Source organism: Vulpes lagopus, chromosome 13 (assembly GCF_018345385.1).
Source record: "Vulpes lagopus strain Blue_001 chromosome 13, ASM1834538v1, whole genome shotgun sequence".
Taxonomy (NCBI): Eukaryota; Metazoa; Chordata; class Mammalia; order Carnivora; family Canidae; genus Vulpes; species Vulpes lagopus.
This window is the reverse complement of record NC_054836.1, coordinates 48,359,073-48,375,595: the sequence shown is the minus strand read 5'-3', so window position 1 is coordinate 48,375,595 and position 16,523 is coordinate 48,359,073. Positions and strand designations below refer to the sequence as shown.

Sequence of the window (16,523 nt, the reverse complement as noted above, 5' to 3'; positions counted from 1 at the left end):
GCTCTAGTGATACTGCCTTTTAACAGAATTCATTTAAATGGTAATTTAAAACTTTTTAATCATGCAGTATTTCAAACATTACCAAAAAAGCACAGGAAATGATGTAAGTGACACCCATACATACCCAACCATCTAGATGTTAATAGATATTAACAGTTTGCCTATTTCTTCAGATGATCTTAAAAAAAAAAAAAAGTGCTGGTCTGGCTAAAGCCCTACTCTGTCATTTTTCCTGTTTCTCTTTTTATTCCTCCTCCCCAGAGGTAAATACTAGTCTGAAATTGATATACATTATTCTCATGAATGTTTTATAGGTTCTCTACATATTTATGTTTCCATGAATAATATAGAGAATTGTTTAGCATTTTAAAATTTGAGTTATTGCTGTCATACTGCAGGTAGCATTTTGCAATTTAAGTTTTCCAACAAAGTTCTATGTTTGAGATGAATTATGTATCATATCCCATGGCATAAATAAACCCCAGTTGATAAGCAGTTGTTTCCCCAATTTTGGTATCACAAATAGCAGTGTAATGAATATCCTTGTACACGTATTCATGCGACCTTACTTCAAAGTTTCCCCAGGACAGGATGTAGAAAGCCATTGGGTTGGAGGGTGTGCCCATCCTTAACCTCACCAGGAATTGCCCAACTGCTTTCAATCATCCTAGTGCCACCCATAGGGAGTTCCTATTCCCTTTTTCCTACCCAGTGCTTGCTGTCACAGTCTTGCCTAATGTTAGCCACGTGGAAGGGGTGCCATGTGGCTTCTTGTGGTTTTAATTAATATTTCTCTAACTGCTGAAAGCTGAGCATGCTTCCTATGTTCCTTTCTATTCAGACTTCCCTTTTGCAAACTGCCTGTCCAGTCTTTGTCCAGCAGTGAGAGGGGAGTGTTGTACTCTCATTCATTGATAGGAGTTCTTTAAAGGATATGGACCCAAGTTCTTTCCTTTTTTTTTTTTTTAATATCTCCACTTAGCCCATAGCTGTATGTTAACTTTTCTATGGTGTCTATTGCCAAAAAGAAGTTGAAAAATCATTTTAATATGATTGAATTGTTTTTTCCCTTTATTGTTTGGGTTCCCATGTTTTGCTTAAAGGCATTTTCTCTAGCCATATGTCATAAACATAGTCTCTTGTGTTTTCTTTTGCAAGCTTGATTTTTTATATAGGTCATCAATCCATTTTGAAAATATGTGTGTGTGTGTGCGTGTGTGTGTGTGTGTGTGTGTGTGTAATAGGTAGGGATCTAATTTTATCTTTTTTTTGTCCTAGCACCATTTTTTGACTAATTCGTTGCCTGTTTTCCCACGCTCATGATTTGCATTGTCACCTCTGCTGTGAGTCAAGTTTTCTCAAATATAGGCGTCTGTGTGGCTTTTTGTTTTGGTTCTTACCATACAGCTTTGGCCATTTACAGCTTGGAAACAAAATTTGATACCTAGTAGGATGAACCTGTCTTCTTTTTCTTTATCAAAATCATCCTGCCTAGTCTCTACTCTGATTAATATATATTTTAGCATCAACTTGTCAAAGCTGATGTTAGGATTTTAACTAACATTGAACTAATTAATGGATTAATTTTGCAGGAAATTGCTTTCTTTAGGGTATTTTTCTATCTCATGCATGAAAACAATGTATCTTCATTTGTTAGAGTGTTCTTTAACATTTTTCAATTAAAGTCTTGTGATTTTTTTCCTTTAATTACATTTAGTAAATAGTGTACACTTAGCAAAATGTACGCGTAGGCACCTCATAATTTTGTATCTGTCATAAATTACATGTTTTTAAGCACTTCCATTGTTTATAGCTATTTATGTATTATTTATTGATCATTTGCTGTTTATAAGTCATTCTTTTGAGCTTAATTAATTTCTGCAAATACACTGAGACGTATTCACCAGTGTATTTCCTGTTTTTTTTCTTTTTAAGATTAACAAAATTAAATATCAGAAAGATTGAGTAACATTGAACATGATTGTATATGACTAACTGTACAGCCTGGATTTTTAACTCAGTTTTATTTAAATCTTTACCCTTTGCTAAAAGCCATGTTTTAAATGGCTTTTTAAATCAGCTGATGTTTCTCTGATGTATGTCATCTTGTTTCACAGGATCTTTTTATAGTGAAAAACCCAAAACCTCATTATAGAGTCTCTATGTGAAAAAGGCATTTAATTCACCAAGTAGTTGTCCCTTCATATCAATTAGTTAATTCATCTGTATTAGAACGTTTATGGCAGAGAATTAGTCTATAAAAAAATGCTTTCTTTGGCAGTTATTTTTAGATTAACTCTTAAGGAAAACACCCTTCCTAATTGAATTGGCATGGTCTTGTTATTGCTGACTACGTCACTGGTGCTTTCGACCAAGGTAGAGTTATTTTTTTGTCCCACCCACCCACCCTGACAAGACAGACAGCTTCTGGAGACGAGGCCTGGATGTCTGAGTGCAGTGTGGGTGCTCCAGTGAAAAAGGCAGAGAAAAGCTAAAATGCAGATGAGTTTTTAATACTATTTAAAGGTTTAACTGTTGGGACGCCTGGGTGGCTGAGCAGTCGAGGATCTGCCTTTAGGTCAGGGCGTGATCCTGGGGTTCTTGATGGAGTTCCGCATCAGGCTTCACACAGGGAACCTGCTTCTCCTTCTGCTTATGTCTCTGCCTCTCTCTCTGTGTGTCTCTCATGAATAAATAAATAAAATATTTTTTAAAAAATAAAGGTTTAACTGTTTACTTACCTCCTCTTACATCTATCATCCCTACTAACTCCTCTAGAAGACTCTATTTAAACTCGAATTTCACTCCTGGTGCAAGGAGGGAGAAGAGAGGATGGCATGAAGGCAACTCATGTGGATTCCAACTAAAGCCCATTCTTTCTTTGGTGTTCACTGTTGGGTACCTTCCCTCCCATGCTAAGTCCACAGCCTGCTTTCCTATGGCATCCCTCCTACTTCTCATAAACGGGCCCTTTCCCTTAGGGCAGGAGCAGGTGAACCAGAAGTGGTTCTGGACGGTCTTGTGAGCTGCAGAGCTCAATTGTTGCAGAGCTCTGGGGCTGTTTGTCACTTTGGTCCTGTGCCAGGGCAGGCTGAGGCTGCGGCTCAGAACAGTGTGGTGGAGGGATGCCTGGGTGGTTCAGCCATTGAGTGTCTGCCTTTGGCTCAGGGCATGATTCTGGGATCCGGGATCGAGTCCCACATCAGGCTTCCTGCAAGGAGCCTGCTGCTCCCTCTGCCTGTGTCTCTGCCTCTCTCTCTTTGTGTCTCTCATGAATAAATAAATAAAATCTTTTTTTAAAGAACAAAAAGAACAGTGTGGTGGATTATAGCTCATTTCCATTCAGAACACCATTGGGGGCACATGTATTGGTATTGGAACACAAGCAAATATATCTCAATTCTCTCTTTTTAAAATAAGGATTTATTTATTTACTTGAGAGAAAGAGAGAGAGAATGAGTGAGCGAGCACACAGAGGGACAGGGGCAGAGAAAGAGAGAGAGACAGAGTGTGGAGCTGGACACGGGGCTCGATCTCACGACCCTGAGATCATGACCTGAATTGAAACCAAGAGTTGGACACTTAACTGACTGTGCCACCCAGGCATCCCTCAATTCTCTTTTTAAAAAAATGCTGAATGAGGGGTACCTGGGTGGTGCAGTTGGTTAAGCATCTGCTCTTAGTTTTAGCTCTGGCTGTGATGTCAGTATTGTGAGATCGAGCCCCATGTCGGGCTCTGTTCTCTGCATGGAATCTGTCTGGATTTCCCTCTCCATCTCCCTCTGTCCCCCTCCATTGCACATTCTCTCTCTCTCTCTCTCTCTCTCTCTCTCAAATAAATACATATTTTAAAAAATGCTTAATGATAACCAATGCCTCATAGTAGGCATGAAATAAATATCCACTTGTTGACAGAAGGTTGTAGAAGAGGGAAGGAAAGGAAAGATAGTTTGAGATTTATTTGCATTGTGGGAGAACAAAAGGGACTGTATTTCTGTCTTTGAAGATGTAAGTGGCCAGTAAGCTTTAGTTTACAGATATGTTCTGGCTCTTACCCCCTATTTTGATAAATATCAGAGGAAGTCCCTTTTTATGTCCCTTTTTCTCCTTAACCCCTACATTTTTGATTTTGATCAATTTTGATTTTGATTAAAACACCATTTTGATTAAAACACCCATTCCATCCATTTAAAAAGTGTTTTCTGAACATATTTCACCCACCAGGCACTGTTTTAGGCATATGATGCCCCCTCTTTTCTTGCATATGTTCTCGTGTGTGTGGACACAGACAGGAAATTCTTTAAAAATGAGCAATGTATTTATTTTCAGATTGGGGTAAGTGGTCTGAAGTAAGTGACGTCTTGTGAGAAAGCCATGAGCGTAGAGTGTGGTAGGTGTTGCTCTTGAGGTTTAACCTGTTAGGCCCGCCATAGGATACAGGTTCAAGAATGGGTCAGAAGTATAATTTGGCTTGGCTCAAGTTAACAAATAACTGGATAAAAATGAAATAAAGCTACAAGAGTGTGGACATGGTTTCCAGCATTGGGAGCTTAGGACTCTTATTTTTCTAACATGTGAGCCCTGAGAAGAAAACTTACACCTCCTCTCTAAGCAGTCATTCTCCTGTGAGGATTTGTGCTACCCATGGTTCTGGGTCTTTGTCATAGGGTCGTGCCATCTCTAGGGCAATCCATATCTGTCGTGAAGGTCCAATGTCCATCTGTAAGCCTTGGCCAAGATTGCCATGAGACATCAGGAATGTCTCTCTAATGAGGAGACATTTGAGCCAAGACTTGAAGATAACAAGGAGGCAGAGCATAGCATTTCAAGAAGAGGAGCAGCTGAAATGATAGCCCTGAAGCATGAAGAAATTGGTGTGATAGGGAACAAAAAGGAACAGGGTAGTGAGCTGAGGGGTGGGAAGTGGATTGGATGTGACCAGAAAGGTTGGCTGGGGCCACATCAAACTGAGTCTTTTAAAGCATAGTAAATACTTGGATTTTCTTCTAAGTCCAGTGGAAAACCACCATTTTAACCTGCGGGCCATGAACTTATATAAGAAGAAAGTTACAACTCTGTGAAAATGTGAAATTTTGCATTACTTCAATCATGAGTGTAGGCAAGAGGCCATGGTAGTACAAGCAGTATCTGTGCCAATATTACCAGTAGAAATCATAGTTATTTCCATTTATCACTGTTATTACAGCTACCTCAACATGTCATTTATCATCATTACACTTAATTAGAAATTATGATAGTTTATTAGACCTTTTAATATATCTTGTTATTTCATGCGTAAATACAGGTGTCAACAAACTAGCCTGTGGGCTGAATCCAGGCTGCCACCTAATTTTATAAATGAAATTTACTGAAACACAGCCATGCCCATTTATTTATGTATCATTATTGCAGACCTTCTGGCCTGCAATGATTAAAATATGTACTCTCTGGCTCTTTCTGGAGAAAATTGCTGATAACTGCGTTGATAAAGCAGCATGTATGTTACTATGATACAGCTTAAAAAGTGTTTGTATCACTATTGCTTTTTTTTTTTTTACAAGCTTATGCATTTTATTTATGCAGTTAAAGACATTCAGAGAAGAGGCCCCATAGCTTCACCAGACTGCCTAAACCTCCATGGCCATAGGGAAGGACAGAACAGAAAAAGAATCTTTTTTCCCAAGGCAGGTGGACAAAATGGCTGACTTGTGTCTCCTTTGTCTTAGATTCTCTTCTTCGTTGGGCAAATTTTCCATATTTTCGGTGCCTGGAACCGAGGCTGCCCCTTCTTCATGATGTGTTGCGTCCATACTGTATGCAAGACAGAGGCTTTTATTAACACTGTCTTATTTAACCCCCACACCAATACCATTTAGTTGAGGTGACTGTCTTTATATGGCAGTGAGGGAGGCCCAGAGACGTTGTCACCTGCATGTAATTCACTCAGCGAGTTTCCCTGAGCACCTGCTGTGGTGCCAGGTGCTGTGCCAAATGCCCTGGTGACAACGCTTGAGTGGCGAAGCCAAGCTGTGAACCAGGCCCTTCTGATGCCAGTGTGTAGGTGGGTCACACCTCAGCAGGTTTACATTCTGGGTGCCATGTGACACCACACCGTGTGCTTGAAGCCAGCCGGCAGGCTTGTTCGGCCCTCCCTCCCTGGTGTCTCCATCCCCCTCTGGTCCATAGCCCTATGCTGCAGAGGTGTGGTCTTGTTCTCTCTGACTCTTGTCTGCCCTTTGCACTGGCATTGCCTGGAATCAGCCGTGGAGGCCACATTTCCCCAGCTGTCCCAGCGTCCTTGGTGATCCCTGCCAGTGCCCCTGGAATGGCCCTTTAAAAGTGTGTATTTTTTGCAAGCATGAGCTGCTTTCCTGTAAATGCTGCTCTCTTCTCCAGCACTTTGTGGGTTTCTGAGGCCACAGGCTCGAACTTGCCAGGGACACTGTAAGCTCCGTTTAAACATCTGCACGTGACATTTGATTGGGGGGTAAGTTAGAATTGATGGCAGTGGGGAGAGGCGGGGGGGGGGGCGCGGATCGAGTGTCTCTCAAATGGATGACAAAACAGGACTGCTGGGGAAGGACTGTTGCGTGTGTCCCCTCTAGTTTGCGCTGGTCCCTTCTGTCAAAACCAGAGAGGCTACTTTCTGCCCCAGAAACATAGACAGTCTTCATTAGCTGGGTTGAGTGAATACCCACAATTCCCGGCATTTTTCCTGCTTTCTTCCCTTTTTTTCACCTGTTGCGAGTGAAGAGCATCGTTCATGTAGTTGCCTACACGGGCGCTGGTATTTTTTGGTGTATACACACACGTTCTAGTCCATCAGTCTGAAGCCACACTACAATAGTTTGCCACCCACATTTTTCACTGCACAATATAATGTGACACATTCGTGTATCACTAAACATTCTTTTATACCACACTTCAGTGGCCGTGTGACGTATCGTGGGCCTGCTTGGCCATATTTACTTGAATTTTCCTTCACAATTAGGGAAACTTTGGATGACTTGGTGTATCAGTCAGTGTCCAGTCAGGATATAGGAACTGTACCATTATTTGAACAGGACACTTTGATTTTAAAAAGTGGTAACTAGTGGGAGCTGCTTAACTGCCAGGAAAGGGGTAAAAGGTGTGTGTGTGGGGGGGACTCTGATGATTCCAGAAGGAGCAGTTGCAGCAGATGAGCTGTGGCCTTTAGTCCAAGGAGTGGACAACTTGAGAACCAAAGACCAAGAGGGGGCACTGCCCCTCCTCCAGGGCTCCTCAAAGAGGGCGTCACTCCCACAGGGACATCACCACCATGGTGAAGGACACAGGCCTTTGTTGGACAGTAAAAGTGGGTCTCTTGCTGGCAAGTTGAGAAGGCGGAGCTACTTCGAAGCTCCCCCTGTGAGGGGGATCAAGGCGGGGGGTGTAGGGCAGGAGGCCTGAGGGCTTTTTTCCACAATAAATTATAAGTGAATGGATAGAGAACCGCCTTTCTCTGACCAGGCCAGATCATCTTGGTGCCCTCTCCTGGAGAAGCTTAACATTCTCCCAGATGGCAAAGGGGAATGCTTGGGTCCAGCTCTCCTGTCCCAACGTGGGGCCAAGAAAGCTGGGTTTTGAGATAGGAAACAATAAATGATTAACTGGGTTACTTGGATTTGCTTTTAGTGCTTTGCTCCGTTATGACCAATATTGCACCGACCTCTTTTGCAAGATGTCTGCATCTCCGATGTTTTCTCTAGGACAAATCCATAGAATTCGATTTTGAAGGTTTTTAAGGCTTTTGTTAAACATTACAGACTCACCCAGCAACAATTTGGCCATATTTACCCTTTTTCAAGTTATGTATGTGAGGAAAGGCATGTATTTTTGCCACAGAGCGTACGACTTACTAGCTTTTCAGATCTTGGGTTCCTGTGTTAGATTGTTACCGTGGAGACTAGAGATGCTCAAGGCCAGTGGTCCTGGGGTTGGAGCCCGCAGGCTGCCTCGGTAAGTGCCAAGCCTGCAGTGACAGAGAGGCAACAGTGTGTTGCAGGAACCCTTCATCACCTCAGCCAGCCTCCTCCAATTCACTGCTGCTGACAGATTCATTCCTCTGAAACATCCCCTTCATCACAATCAGTAATTTTGCTCAAAAGCCTTCAATATTCCCTCTTTTGTTTGTTGTACTGAGAATAAAAGAGAAGAGAAGAGAACTGACCTTTGGCACTGTGCCCCTTGCTTCCATTCTGTTGATGAGGAAACTGAAGCCAATTGACTTGCCCAGGGTCACATGGGAAGTTATAGCTGGCTCAGGCCCAGCCTCGGCTTCCTTCCTTGTGGTCCTACTGCGCTTTCTAGCCTCCCAGACCCTGTGGGTCCATCATGCTCATGTCCTTACTGTTCCCCCAGAGCAGTGCCTGTGGCGGAAGAGATTTTATTAATATACGTCCTCATTCCCCGGATGCTCACACTCTGCCCTTGCTGGTGCTGATCCCACTGTCTGGATTGCTAAAATCGTCCCCCTCGGCTTCTGCACTCAAGGGGACTGCCTGCCCTCACTTCAAGGCTGAGTCTAAGACTGAGTCCTGCTTTTTGACAAGTTGGACTCGGTCAATTCTTACCTGAGGGTGTCAGAGGGACCTATTTATGGATTGGATTCAATCTTGAGCTTTTGGTGCCTGGGCCTGGATGCCAGGTGAGGATGGGTGTGTGCTCACTCCTTCCACGTGGACCTGGCTGAGGAAGCAGGCAACTTCCCTGCCTTACTGTTCAGCCACAGTGAACACCTCACAGCGCGTGTTCCTTTAAGATAAGACAGCATGTTCCTCTCCAGCAAAACATATTGTTCTTCATCTCTGTCCTCTACAAGTGGTTGATTAAAATGCTAAGGGGGACAGGCATTCTCCCTGTGTTCTTCCCTTGGGGCTCACCTCATCCCAGTTGACTCCCTGGGCTCCTGCAAGCTGTCTACCCACATCTTTCCCCTCCTTTTACCTGGGTTCTCATTACCGATGGAAAGAGAGCAGATCGTTCTTGTGCAACAGGCCCTCCACCTCCATAGTCTGTGTTTACACACCACAAATAGATAGGTAGTAGATATCTTACTTAACATCTGCCTCGTCCTTCCTTCTCTTGATTTTGGGGATTGTGTAAAGGCTCTCTGGGTGCTGCAAAAAGTAAAGTGATGGAAGAAAAGCAACTGAGGGTAAAATCTAGTTAGGGGCAGAAAAACAGAGTGGAAGAGAAGTCAAACACAAATCCTTCAATTAATGGGCGTGGATGACCTGCTCCAGCTGTCTGGAGGTGGTAGGGACGCAGTCCCTGATGGTAAATGAACCTGGGGAAAAAATGTTTTGTCTTTTTTTCAAGATTTTATTTATTTATTCATGAGAAAAACACACACAGAGAGAGAGAGAGAGAGAGAGAGAGAGAGAGAGGCAGAGACACAGGCAGAGGGAGAAGCAGGCCGGGGATCATGCCCTGAGCCGAAGGCAGATGCTCAACCCAGGCCTCCCAAGGCCAAATGTTAATTATAGGAAATATGCATTTAGAACAGGTTGCCACCACCCTTTCTTTCTTACCCTTCTTCCTCACGCCCCCCCCCTTTTTTTTTTCCTGGTTTGGGAGGTTCAGATTTTATTTTAGGGTATTTCTGACATCCCTTCTCAAATGTTAGACCTGTAGTCCTCTGTCTGGAGGCATTGCTCCGTAACCTAGCAACCAGTGTATCATGTACTGTCCTCCGTGATTTCCTTCAGCCTGAAGATTTGAAGATCACTCAAATGGACACACAAAGGACAAAAGGGATCAGGTTTACATGCAAAATCAGTGTTTGTCATGTTTGAGCAATGGGTGTGAAGAACAGCGCTAGTTAGGAGTAATACATCCAAGGTGAGGACCCCATCATCACTTCCAGGGAGAGAGAGAAACACAAAGACAGAGAGAGGAGGAGGAGGAGGAGAGATAGAACCAGCGAGAAGACCCTGGAGCTGCCTGCCCTCCAGGAGTCTGGACTTGCTAGGCTGTAAGCCCCTCTCCCCCTCTGACCTTCTCTTTTTCTTGCTAAATAACAGGAGCAGGGCTACAACTTGGATTTTTGACCAGGGAATAATTCTTAATTTGTCTGGCTAGAGAGAAAGTTGGCATACTGAGAAAAACAAATTTCAGAGGGAAAAATAGGAGAACAGTGACATTTTTCAGCAGGATCTTATTATCCAACCCACACAGAGGCCGAGTCGCTGAGCTGGTTCTGTGAAGAAACACAAAGACATCCTATCGAGACGACTGTGAATGTCAGGGGCTAGTACAGTCTGGAGCTGCTGGGCCTGAGTAAATATGACAGCAGAGCTCTAGCTGGCTTTCACCGGGCCACTGCTCCTCGGACACTGTGTGCGGTTGGGACATTCCTCTGCAGAAACGCTCTTGCTCCTGCTTTTCTCTTCATTTTTGAGGAGCTGGCATTTGTCTTGTTTGCCTCAGATTTTATTTCCTTGAAATTCAGAATACTTATTCTAAATGTGCCGGGTCGTCTTATGAGTTAGAATGAGATGATGCTAAACACTGTGCTGCATCAGAGCTACTTGGGATCGTAGTGAAAATGCAGCACCCCAGGCCCCGGAGTCAGTTGGTGTGCAGTAAGAACCGTAGCAACCAGCAGTTTAACGTGCACCTCTGGTGATTCTGAGGCGGATGAAATAAAGATCAGGGAAAAAAGGGAAGATTGAAGACTGATTTCCCAGAGAGGGGCAGGGGGCAGTTTCTTGGCCTGTGAATTGATGAATATATTCTTCATTTTTGGAGGATATCTGTCTCCATCTGGGGAGGAAGGGGTTGGCCCATTACTTTCTTTTCTTTCCCACGTGCATTTTGTATGCCATTCAGAGGTGGTGTTCCTTGGCTAGCCCGGAAAAGTGACCCTGACCTGGTACAATGCTGCTGGATTGACCCGTTGAAGGCTGCTCCCCAGAGGTCACCAGTACAACCTGTTGATGAGACAAAAGGTGGTTAATAAATTGCTCAGCGCGGTGAGGGAAAACATCGCCATGCAAAGCTTTGGCAGTGTCTCGGTAGGTGGAGTCAGGTATTGGTCAGGGTTCAACCAGAGATGCAAAACCAGTAGGAGATATGTGCTAAGAGGTTGATTGCAAGGGGTTGGCTTGCATGATGGTGCGGGCTGGTTAGGCGAATCAGAAATCCATAGGGCAGACCTTCAAGAAGAGTAGGCTGCAACTCTGGGGTAGAGGCTGCATCTGCTACCTCCTGATAGAACTCAAGGCCTTTCAGTCTGTGGAATCAGGCCCATGCAGATTGTCTGGGATAATCTTCCCTGCTTCATGTTAGCTGAATATCAACTTTAATCACCTGTAAATACCTGTACAGTAACACCCAGATGAATATTTGATTGAATAATTGGGGACGGCAGCCTAGTCAAATTGATGAATCAAAAGACCATCATAGAAATTAACGTCAGAATTTACTGAGAATTGGAAGTTTGATTTAGGCTGTTCTTTCAAAGCATGTATGGATGGATAATGATACATCAGCCCAGGGTCACTGTTAACAGCAGAGAATTTCCATTGGAGGGAGGGATCCAAAGAATCTTTGCATGAAAAGTTTTGCACTGAAGAATTTACGAGTCTTTTAGGAAGTTCTTAAAAGGAAACTCCTGCAGTCCTTTCTAATGAAGGAAGACATACCAGCTTTGTTCCCAAAGCTCATCTTCTTTACTTATGGAATCGAAGCATTAGGCACAAATGTGGCTACCATACTCTCCAACTGGCTGCCTCAGAGAGAGGACACATTCACGGGCAGCAAATCAGAGCCAGAATTTCACCCCACGGACACCTTCCCCTCCCTCTTTAAGTGGCTAAAGGCCAGTCTTCCTTGTAAGTGTCCTATCTTTCCATTCTTTGTGCATCCCAGGCTCGTCGGTGACCGCACAAGACTATTCTGTGTTCCATGCCGATGTCTTGTGCTTTGCAGTGTGCTGTTTCTTCTCTCCTGGGAAACCCTTGCTTATAGATTAAAAGGCCCTTTGGAACTTCACCTCCACTAAGGACCTTTGCTGCGTATCCTCTTCCTCTCTTCCTCTTGTCACACATATGTGCTCATACCGGGCTAGTCACTCACTGTAGAGGCCAGAGCTTTTTCATGGTACTGATATAACACCTCAATCTTCCGCTTTGTTGAATTTCCAGAAGACGGGACTTAAGTCTTTTTTCTTTAAAAAATATTTTATTTATTTATTTATTTATTTATTTATTTATTTATTTATTTACTTAAGAGCGAGGGAGAGAGCACAAGCAGGGGGAATGGTAAGGGGAGAGGGAGAAGCAGACCTCCCACTGAGCAGGGATCCCGATGCAGAGCTCAACCCCAAGACTCTGGGATCATGACCTGAGCTGAAGGCAGTTGCTTAACCGGCTGAGCCACCCAGCCACCCTGAGGAGTTAAGTCTTGTTTAACTTTGTATGTCTCATCTTTGGCCAGGCGTATAGTAGGTTTAGACATTTATTCAACTAATATTTATTGAGCACTACCCATGTGCCAGGCCATAGGCATTCACCGTTTTAGAAAGAATGCCACAGCAGTGACACACCATCTACTCTCAGGGAGGTGACATTCGGAGGGTGGGGGTTGACTACCAGTAGATACACACACGTACACAACACACACAGCGCTTACTGAATGCTTGCAGGACTACATCAAAGAATGCCTCTCCAAAACAGATGTAGAAGCTCAAGAATGATAGAGCAGTGAGTGCCACTTCCCAGCCTTTGATGTGAAGCACAACGTGTGGCACAGCTCCTTATTGTTGACAACCCCATGTTGTTCTGTTGATAGAAGATGCATCCATTTGCTAATATTTGTTATTCTGCTACTGAATTTAGGGTCTTGGACTTAGGATAACGTAGATTATACTATTATTTTTGTTGCTCAGATGATATAGAGAGAATTGCTGAAAACAAATAAAGCTAAGTAGCGATGTACTTTTTGGGTGATATTTTTGTGCCTAATAATAAACAACCAATTTAGTTTTTTCGAGTGTTTGCAATGTGCCAGGCACTGTTCCAAGCACTTTAAATGGATGATTTCAGTTAATCCTCAGAACAACCTAGGAGACAGGTACTAACCCCATTTTACACCCGAAGGAGATAGCACAAAGGACAGCTGTGTCACCTACACCAGATTTCCCAGGGAAGAAGTGAATTGTGGTCACATCCAGACTATCCTGTCTGGAGACCCCGCTCTGAAATGATGTTCCATGTGGCTTGGATGGAATTTATAGAATCAGGGCAAGCATGAGCCCCTTCCTTTGCTGGCCAAGTTAACATCCTTCAGAGAGTAGAAGGTGGCATCAGCCAGGGGTAGAAGAGTGCAATCTGGTTGATTCTCCTGCGAGAATACAGCTCCTGAAGCGCTGGTGTGCACTCTCTTTCCCTTTGGGTCTCATCCACCTGTCTGCTGGGAACTTAATGTTTTTTAATGCATATTTAATGGCTCACCTACTTAACTGCTTTTATTCCAAAATGCAAAGCATGAACTTAAAAACAACTCTTTCAGAGGAAAGGAAAAAAGAGAAGGGGAATGAACTGCCATCCGAGGAGACACAGGCAGAGGGATGGGAGCTGCTCTCTAGTGGCGATCACTCTCAGTTTTGAGCCAGTTCTAGGCCAGGCTCAGTGTCTGTGTCACCTGTGGTTCTTATTGTCCTCTAAGCAATGACTTGTTCTCCCCACTTTGAGGAAGAGAAGGCTTACATCAGAGTGGGTTAGTAGCTTGCACAGAGCACACACAGCTGGTGCAAGGTGGATGAGGAATTTGAACCCAGCTCTGCCTGTCAGTGGTTATAGTACTACTTTTGTTTTAAATAGACTATCCTCAAGACCCTTTCTTCAAAGAACTTGTACGTCGATCCTAGAAAGTCAAGAGTCAACATTGCAAGAGTCAACATGGAGGCCAGCTGCTTGTTTTCACCCCAGTCATACCCCCATCCGGTTTCTTCTATCTGTGGCCTCACAGGGAGCCTCTGGGAATCTGCAGGGCATTCGTTACTACCATGGTTACTTCTGTGCTCTCCTGAATGTTGACCAGTTGATGAGGATAGGAGCATTGCTCCTCTGAGGATAAATGTAAGATCTTGGTCTTCTTCCAGAACGTTAGAGCACAGCTTCTGGTGTTAGACCTCGCTCTTGCTCCGTGATGTTGGGCAAGTGACTTATCTTCTCAACAGCTTTGGTTTCTTATCTTTAAGATGGGCAGAGACTTGGGGCACCTGGCTGGCTCAGTGGGTACTACATGCAACTCTTGATCTCAGGGTTGTGAGTATGAGCCTCATGTTGGATATAGAAATTACTTTTAAAAAACTTTTAAAAAATGGACATAGAGTTATTATGATGGTTAAATAAGCATGACAACAAACGCCAACAATACCTCAGCTCAGTGCCTTTCAGTAAATGTTTATTGCTGTTATTAGGAATCCTTTATCCCCACTCCAAATTTCCATAAGGAGATTTTATCCTAAATCCTTCTGGCTGGCCTCTTTGTATGAGCAGGGCCTCTTTTTCTTCTTGACTTGCTATTTGGGAAGAATAAACTGGACACTTTTTTTCCTCTGGTAAGGTCTTACCTCAACAGGTATGCCAATCTGAGGGCCCAGTTAGCTGTGTTCTAGTTCTCACTCTGAGCCTTTTTCTCCATAAAAACTAATAAAGGGGAAGTTTTAGGTTTTTCATCTTCTGACTCTTATTTCTCAATTCATTTAGAACCTGAGCAATAAAGAGGTATTCAGCTTCCTTAATATTCAATAATGAGTATTTGCTGTCTTCCTTTCCCATTTTCATAGAGCCGCAGAATTTTAGGGCTAAAAGATTTTTTAAATGACTGAAATTAATTTCACCATTCCTGCCCATCAGGTGGTCATTCAGCCTTTGCTGGATACTTGCGGTAATGAGGAGCTTGCTTTCTTAAGAGGCAGCCCTGGGTGTCTGGGTGGGGATGCTCTGGATTGGGCTGGAATTGCCCAGGAGGGTTTAGATCTGGCAAAGTTGGGCTTTCACGCCATACTGCACTTGATATAAAACGTTCAGATTAGGTTTTCTTTGGGAGACAGTATGGGCCCAAAGCCTGCTCCCTTTCAGGTAGTTATTTTAGAAAATTCATTTTCCAATACGTAGTCAGAATTGGCTGAGCGAGAGAGTGGGTGAGTGTCCTATGTGCTTTTGGCATCTTATCCTGAGAAATTTCCCACCACTTGAGTGCACCTGCTGAGCAAATTCTAGCTTGTGGCTGGTCTTGAATGATGCAGGAGGAGAACGATCCTCGTGGCACTTTATTAACTTCCTGGCCTCTATTCCAGAGTAGGGCATGTGGATGTGTGACTCCTATCAGGTCACCTCCTGAAAGCTGAGTGTGGTGCGTACTCTGGTGGCAGGAAATAAAACTGCCAGTGAAATTGTACTTTCAACGCCAGGAACCCTAAGTGACTGCTACAGAACACTCACCTCAAATACACCTGCCAAGTGGAGGAAGATTGAATTGGGATCTGCTTGTTTATGCTGTTTGTTCTTAACATTAAGACATGCAGTTAGAGCCAGCAAATGTTAAGAAGCCAAACTCCTTAATATAACCTTTAAAAATAGCTTTTTTAAAAAGAGTGTATGTGTTTTGTGTGTGTGTGTGTGTGTGTGTGTGTGTGTGTGTTTATTCATGAGAGACACAGAAAGAGAGACAGAGGGAGAAGAAGGATCCCTGTGGGGATACTGATGCGGTTCTCCATCCTAGGACCCCGGGGTCCCTCCTGAGCCGAAGGCAGACTCTGCTCAACCACAGAGCCACCCAGGTGTCCCTAAAAAATAACTTCATTGAGATATAATTCACATTCCCCCAAATCTACTATTTAAAGTGTTCAGTTCAGTGGCTTTTAATATATTCATAGATTTCTGAAATCATCACCACCATCAACTTTAGAATATTTGCATCCCCTGGAAAAGAAACCCTGCAACCATCGCATTCATTCCCCCCACCCCTACCCACCAGCCCTTGGAAACCACTAATTTGCATTCTTTCTCCACGGACTTGCCTGCTCTGGATATTTGATATGAATGGAATCATAACATATATGGTCTCGTGTCAGGATTCTTTCACTTGGTGTAATGTTTTCAAGGTTCATTCATGTTATAGCATGGATCAGTACTTTTTTAATTGCCCAATAATTTCTGTTGAATGCGTATACCATATTTTGTTTGTCCATTCATCAATTGATGGACATTTGGGTTGTTTCCAACTTTGGACTATTACGAATAATGCTTTTGTGAACACTCATGTACAAGTTTTTGTGTAAATTTGTTTTAATTCTAGCAGAATTGCTAGGTCATATTTTCGAAATAACCTTTCAAAATTGCTTTTTTTTGGTTTGCTGTTCTTGGGCCCCATATTCCTGTTCTTTGGATTTATATTAACTTCTGTGCAGGATACATCTGATATATTAACTTGATAAAAAGTTACTACACCCAGTTTAAAGTTCTTGGTAGAAATAATTTAAAAATTAC

General features: G+C 43.3%; 1 protein-coding gene across 3 annotated transcripts in view; it reads left to right on the top strand.

Annotated features, from left to right (window-relative positions):
• The window catches only part of ELMO1 (engulfment and cell motility 1), a 523,086-nt gene that overhangs the window by 142,409 nt on the left and 364,154 nt on the right, over positions 1-16,523 (top strand). The window lies entirely within an intron of this gene.